General features: G+C 43.4%; 1 long non-coding RNA gene across 1 annotated transcript; it reads left to right on the plus strand.

Annotated features, from left to right (window-relative positions):
- The first annotated feature begins 3006 nt into the window (after positions 1–3006).
- On the plus strand, positions 3007–4172 carry LOC147017778 (uncharacterized). Its single transcript, XR_015049762.1, has 4 exons — positions 3007–3144; positions 3238–3396; positions 3674–3722; positions 3996–4172. It is a non-coding gene; the product is annotated as an uncharacterized LOC147017778 (long non-coding RNA).
- Positions 4173–5464: the final 1292 nt, after the last annotated feature.

Here is a 5464-nt window from a genome sequence, read left to right on the forward strand (position 1 = left end):
CTCGGAAGGATGACAGGCTGAGTCAACCCCCTGGTGTATTAATTCAGTGGCCCAACGGGGCTTGAACTCGGGACCTTTTGGATCCAAAGCCGGTGCCCTAACCACTGCACCAACACCAGGCAATCTAATATATATATATATATATATATATATATATATATACATATATATATATACATATATATGTATGTATGTATGTATGTATGTATGTATGTATGTACGTACGTACGTAAGTAGGGTGAATATACTGGTTCTGGCTCACTTTTCCACATGTAAATGAATGGGGGATTTTCAGCGATTCCTATTTTTTTTCCCGAAAAATAAACCCCCTTTTTATCCCAAGGTATATTTATTTGTCTCCCCTTTTAACCTGGAGGTTGAACCTCATTGAATTGAACACCTGGGGGTTGAACAGCTCACTCATTGAACCTATAAAGATTTGTTCATTCTCAAATTCCTTCAATAGTTTAATTTTCTTTGCACAATAATCCCCATCTAAAATATTGAAAAACAAAACATTTGAATCTTTATAATTTTTAAGATACCCCTTTTGTGTCATTATGAAATGATAAACTTCTCTTAATGATCTCATCTGGCCACCGCTCGAGTTGCAAATCATTTTTGTGTATAAACCACGCCATAAAAAAAGTTTTGTTTCAAATGTTTTCAGTTCGTGTCATGAAAATGAGGAAGTGTTTTTTTTTTGACACGGTCGTGCTGTGAAAAGAAAAACAGGAAATATTCTGTGAGACAAGGTCTCGTGTTTATATTGTTGTGGTTACCAGATTCGCAAACCACCATTCAGGTCCCTTAGGTGAGGTATCTCGGTAAGTGCATGTGTAGTTAGGCCCAAACCCGTTGTCTAGTGGGAATACATGTCATTTATACGTGCTGCGACTCTTTAGGATAGCCGTTTTTCTTTTACTATCTTTATTTTGGACCAACCGCCATGATCACAACCACAACATCAACCACCAACCACAACGCCGCTTCACCACAACCGCCACGACCTTCACGTCACACCTCGCAACCGTAGCATCGCCACCGTTCTTGCCCCGCTGTGGGTACCGGTGTTGGACTCATGCAGAACGCGCGTCGAACAGCGTGTACAAAATCACGGATTTTGTGCTTCAAAAACGGATCAAAAACGACACACGCCCACTTTTTGCCGTCCAATCGGTGAGCGAGGGGCGAATTGGCCCCGCCCCCAGAACGATCGATATATGCAAATTTGTGGATCAAAAAGCCTTCACGCCCACTTTTTCTCGGGCCAATGGGGAGCGAGGTGAAAGGTCAAAGGGAGGGGGTCAAAGGCGAAGTTACGGGGGGATAAAAGGACGGTGTTCGTCAGTCAGAAAAGAGTCGCAAACGAGAACGAGAAGGAGTCAGCAGGACGAGAACGAGAAGGAGTCAGCAGGACGAGAACGAGAAGGAGAACGAGAACGAGAAGGAGTCGGAACGGAGGGGACGAGTGTGGAAGTCTGGAGCCCGAAGCCTGCAGTGGCTGGAGAAGCTGAAGAGAGTCAGACGAGGGGGTGCTCGCGTCGGTGCCAGGAGCTGCACGCCCGAGGGAGGCCGGCAGCGCGACCTGGCCGAGGTGGAGACGCACACCAGGGATAATAAAGATCCTCTATACCCCGAGCATCAGCAACCCCCTCCTGTTTCCCCCCGCGCTGAGATAGTGCGACCAAGGGGGCCCCGTTCCCACCCCCTGCCAGGCACTGTCCACGAGGCCCGCGGGTTGCGGGGCCATCGCCGCTCCGCGTCTCATCACCAGACGGGTAGGCCCGACCCGGTCTCGGCCTCAGGCCTGCCTCATTCTTGGGGATGTTCTTTTCCTTGGTTTTGGGTATGTGTTGTCGGCGCCGTCTGTGAAGTAGAATTGTATAAGTGTTGCCGTGTGCTCGGTAGTCGGTATTAGCTCTGCATTGTTTTCGCTTTTATATTTGCTTTTTGTGTAAATGGAATTGTGTTTTCTTTTTTTTGTGTGCATTTGGTGGAATTGTATTTGTGTGCTTCCCGTGTGCCGCGAATAAATGTGCTTTATTGTTGAACTGTTTCCCGCTTCGCTTCGTCTTTTCCTCCATTGAATCCCCATCTTGCTTCACGTAAAGGGTTGGTAGTGGGCTGAATACGCCCGATAATTAATCGAACCGTCGAGGTCGACGATAAGACCGCTCGGTTATTCTGATAGTACGGAACGGGTCGCTTAAGTGGCCCGTGTCCGAAGTCGACCTGCGGCGAGGTGCGATCGCCCGGTCTACCCTCCGCGTGGGTACTTAGGTAGTTCGAATTTGGCGAGCAACCCTATCCCACGCGGGGGCTGATTGGCTCGATCGCGGTGAGACCGAAAGGTCCACCCGTGACTGGTTCCCGGAGTTAGTCCGAGAGGGTCACGACTGGATTGTCCGTCCGGTGGGCGACGTGCCGCGATTCGAGTTACGTGGCCGTCGCACGCCGGCGGGCGCGAAGACCGCAACAATATTTTATCTCAGAACACGAACTGAAAACATTTGAATCAAAACCATTTTAGGGTATTTTAAGTATGTTTTGAAAATGATTCATACAATTTGAGAATATATCGCCCAGTTATTTTCCAAGCTGCCTCACCCGAAGCGTCATTTCCTGTGGCCACACCCAATGATTAGGTAATTTCCTCATCGTTGCCTTATAAGTGATTCGCCAGACAAAGTTTCTGCCAGACGGGATTTTCATTTTTACAACTGAGACATGAGCAATCTTTCTTCCGCGAACAAAACAGGCCAACACAAAGTTGGTAAGTTGGTTCCTCTTTGAACGATGAAGCAATTGATTATAAATTAAATCGTGATAATTCTGATATATATATATATATATATATATATATATATATATATATATATATATATATATATATATATTTTTTTTTTTTTTCTTGGCAGGTCCTTGGAAGAAGAGCAGTTTACATATCACGACGAGGTGCATGAAATTAATGCTCTTATTGAAGAGGTCAATGATTTTAGAAGAGAATTGAAAAACATTTATCATGACTGGTACGAAGTCTTATCACGGCCTCTGATCTTTTTGCCATCTTGTACCAATGGTAAAAAACTGAGACATGGACTCACTCTCTTCTGATGAAGATAACAGCTCAACACAAAGTTGGTAAGCCTGTGTATTGGTTCCTCTTTGAACGATGAAGCAATTGATCATAAATTAAATCGTGATAATTCTGATATATATTTTTTTTCTTGGCAGGTCCTTGGAAGAAGTGGAGTTTACATATCACGATGAGGTGCATCAAATGAATGCTCTTATTGAAGAGGTCAATGATTTTAGAAGAGAATTGAAAAACATTTATAATGACTGGTACGAAGTCTTATCACGGCCTCTGATCTCGAATGAATTAAACCAATGGTGAGACACGTGTGTGTGTGTATATATGTGTGTGTGTGTGTGTGTGTGTGTGTGTGTGTGTGTGTGTGTGTGTGTGTGTGTGTGTGTGTGTGTGTGTGTGTGTGTGTGTGTGTGTGTGTGTGTGTATATATATATATATATGTGTGTGTGTGTGTGTGTGTGCGTGTGTGTCTCTTTCCCTGTCTGTTTGTATCTCTCTCTGTCTGTCTTTCTACCTACCTCTCTCTGTCTGTCTCTCCATCTATACCCTTGACTTATTATTATTATTTTTTTTCAGCTCGATCACACAACATAAGCAATCTGGTACAACACATGATTTTCTGGAGGTAAATGTTTCTGAATTATTATTTAGTTATTTTTTTATTAATATCACTCTCTCTTTAGAATGTCGTCTTATGTTGGTTGCATCATTAGTTTGGACGCGGTTTTGCCAGTACACTGGAATTCATTTTATTGGCCTTGAAATGATGACAGGCTCCTGGTGTGTTAATTCAGTGGTCAACGAGGCTTGAACTTAGAACCAACAACAGGCTTACTCATATTACCATGTAATTATCTTTATAAAACCTAATTATTATCCACTTTTTGTTTCAAAACAGAATATGGTGTCTGAGTTTCGAAATCACAAGACATCTGAAGAAGATTGCTGGGAAAGATTATACATTCTCGCAAATGAATATTTAATATTTTCAATTTTAATAAATTATATTTGTTTTGTTTACAATTACTTGATTTTGAATTTCAAGAAGAGGATCAAGACATGAAGGAGAGGGAGGGGTTGGGGGTGGGGGGGGTAGGTGCGCTCCCCCAACGACCCATCACCCCTCATCCCACCCCTCCCCTCCCCATGTGTGTGTGTGGGGAAGGGTGGGGGTGGGATGAGGGAGGTGGTGGGTCAAAGGTGGGGGCACACAGGGGGATGAGGGGGTGGGGCTTGTGTGGGAGGGGTTTGTGTGGGTGGGGCTTGGGTGTGGGCGGGGGTTGTGTGGGTGGGGCTTGTGTGGGTGGGGCTTGTGTGGGCGGGGCTTCAGTGGGAGGGGCGTGTGTGGGCGGGGCTTGTGGGAGGGCGTTTATGTGGACAGGGTTTATGTGGGCAGGGTTTATGTGGGTGGAGCTTGTGTGGGCAGTGTTTATGTGGGCAGGGTTTATGTGGGCGGGGTGAATGTGGATGAGGCTTATGTGGATGAGGTTTGTGTGGATAAATGGATGGGTGGAGAGATGGGTGGATGGGTGGAGCCTGTGTGGATGGGTGGATAATTTTTTAATTAAATATACATGTTGTGTGTGGGGAACTAATTAATTAATCACTAATTATGTGAATTTGATGAATATGGGTGGAGCTTGTGAGGGGTTTGTGTGTGTGGAGTTTTTGTGTGGAGCTTGTGGGGGGTTTGTGTGGGGTTTGTGTGTGGTGGGGTTTGTGTGGGGCTTGTGTGGGTGGGGTTTATGTGGGTGGGTTTTGTGTGGGCGGAGTCAAAAAATTTCAATTTATCTTTGTCTTTTGTAATTCCTGTGAATAAAATGAACCTAAAATCTCTTCCCCTTCCAAATCATATATCTTATAAGTCCAAGGAACCGTATCTATTACATCAACAATTTTAAAAGTTCTTTCGTCCATCGTTTAGTAAAACCCTTTTCAAAATGAGATTTCCACCTATATATTCTTACGATATCACCAACTTTGAACTTAGGTTTTCTGACATTAATCTCTTTTTCATATTTTAATTTTGTAAATGTTTCTGATGGTTTCATATTTGTTGACGTGTGAATCGTGTCATTATACTTATCCACAATATCCTGAATAAAAGATGACCATTGTTGTGAACCGAGTTGTGTGAATTTTTTAATATAGTCTCTTTTTTAAGGTACGATTAAAACGTTCAACAACAACTGCCTTCCCTTCATTAAAGGTACTGTATAATGTAATACTGTTATTTTTTAGAAAATTCATAAATGTCTTGTTATAAAACTCTCTACCCTCATCAGTCCACAATATTTTAGGTTTTCTCTTACTTTTATTAAATATCTGTTGAAAGGCTAACATAAGAGTATTACCTGTTTTGTTTTT

This window comes from Eptatretus burgeri, chromosome 11 (assembly GCF_056783735.1).
Source record: "Eptatretus burgeri isolate ZD-2024b chromosome 11, Ebu_testis_v1, whole genome shotgun sequence".
Lineage (NCBI taxonomy): Eukaryota > Metazoa > Chordata > Myxini > Myxiniformes > Myxinidae > Eptatretus > Eptatretus burgeri.